We start from the raw sequence: 2,259 nt of genomic DNA, 5'->3' as shown, positions 1-2,259 counted from the left end.
AATTTGTTATTCTTAAAATTAAAAACTATCCAGATTATTTGACGATTTTTGTCTTGGATCTCTAGTTGTGTAACTAACCGTGAACAGAATATTGTATTAGGCCCTTCTCAGTCTCAAATAATAACAATTTCTTATGGTATTATCAAACTGATCTTCTCTCTACTCTTATTTATTGTCCTCTATGACATTTAATTCTAAAATACTTCTTTTTCTTTTATTGATGCATACAATTTTTTATGACAATTACGTCTATGGACTACTCTTCAACCGACACATATTTCTTAATGACAAATTCTATGAGTTTTCACGGGACTATAACGTGACTTATTTTACTTTATTAATGAGAATGATTTTGTAAAACTGTTACTATAGACCTTGGTGCTATTTGCGACTAGAATTTAAATTTTACTGCTCACATTGACCTAATTAAATCTTCCAGCTTAAAAATTCTAGTCTTGTTATCTCTCTAGTCTACTAATCAAGTCACCCTGACGCCTTGACTACTTTTTACAAATCACAGAACAGCTTCTGTCTGGGATCCCCACACTGCTAAATCTAGTCACACATTTCATACTGTGCATATTTCACAGAAACTATGCGCTCCAGTAAAATGTGAATTTTTTACATTATTTCATACATCTTTTTACATTTAATATAATACATGTTATCCAAAGTTTTGCTGTGCTCAAGCAAAATTTCCATATAGCGTGCTAACTCGCTCTTTATATGGAGCCGAGAAAACACATATTTTAATTACGCAGGACATCAGGAATATGCACACAATAGCCTAACGTTTTGCAAGAAAAATTACAGGAACAAATCCCTCCATATCCAATTTATTTTTTCTAACTTATAAATAGTATCTTTCGATAGGGTTTGGAACCAGGGAATGCTTTATAAACTTCAATGCGTCCTATCGACTCCTTATACTTTATCCTGAAATATTTTCTAACCGACCACTGCGTCAGGATGAGGAACAGCAATGAGGCTTCGGAAGTAAGATAAGTAATACAAGCGGCATCCCTCAGAAAACTTGTACAACAAGGGAGACTTTTTGGATTAAAATCTGTTCGGACCGTCAAAACCCAATAATATATATACAAGACCTGATTATGACCACTTGTTGTCCACCAAACAGTCCCAACATCCAGCGCATGCAATCCTTCCAATCAAAGTTCTCAGACAAAATGTCAAAGGGTTTTACCGATCGCGCTTACAAATGTCAACTCTCGATATGCATCCTGACCCTACTGCTCCCTGCACGTTTTCCAACTCCGAGAACCGCCCAAGTCGCCCACGACAATGGCCTTGAGACCTCCTTGCCACTCAATCCTCCAACTTAGTGCCTGCATTGGCTGGTTTCTCATGGTATGTGTCCTCCGGGTGCAGCGCTGGCATTAGTGTTAGTGCTGTAACTGGGAGAAAAGATGTACTGAAATCATATTTGTAATATATAATCTGTTTAGAATAAATAAATAGTATATTGTAGATATGGGTTATGTATTTAATAATTTCAGCGGATATTTGATTTAATGCGGTTAAGTTGAAACGTTATAACGATTAAAACATTAAATGTTCTTATGCGAATATATATTGGGTTGTCCGGAAAATAATGCAGGATTTTGGTATTAAACAAAAAAAAAGAAACTAGTTACTTTAAAGCAATGTTCTTTAATCAAAATAATTTCTCTCAATACATTTCTCCCAACGTGTTGGTAACTTATTAATTCCGTCTGAGTAGAATTCAGAATTTTTAGAATTGATAAAGTCAATAAATGCATTTTCCAGTTCCGTTTGATTTTTGAATATTATGTGTTCTAAGTAGTGGTCCAGGTGTCTAAAAAAATGGTAGTCAGTAGGCGAGAGGTCCGGAGAGTAGGGTGGGTGAGGCAAAGTTTCATAGCCAAGCTCCAATAATTTTTGTGACGTTACACGTGACACATGTGGTCGAGCGTTGTCATGCAACAAAATGGGCCCTTTCCGATTGACCAAAGAGGGCTTCATTACTGCCAATTTCTGATGCATGGTATTAATTTGGTTACAGTATGATTCAGCATTGATGGTTTCGCCAGGATTTAAGAAGCTGTAGTGTATTAAACCAAATGAAGCCCACCATACCGTAACCATTACCTTTTTTTGATGAGTTGGGGGCTTTGGAAAATGTATTGGAGCTTCTCCTTTGTCGAGCCACTGTCCAGAACGTCTAGTGTTATCGTAGAGAATCCACTTTTCGTCACATGTAACAATTCTGGCCAGAAA

The sequence above is a fragment of the Cimex lectularius genome, unplaced genomic scaffold (assembly GCF_000648675.2).
Source record: "Cimex lectularius strain Harlan isolate CLEC.00 unplaced genomic scaffold, Clec_2.1 scaffold259, whole genome shotgun sequence".
NCBI lineage: Eukaryota > Metazoa > Arthropoda > Insecta > Hemiptera > Cimicidae > Cimex > Cimex lectularius.
The sequence above is the reverse complement of the archived record's forward strand: the minus strand, read 5'-3'. Positions refer to the sequence as shown.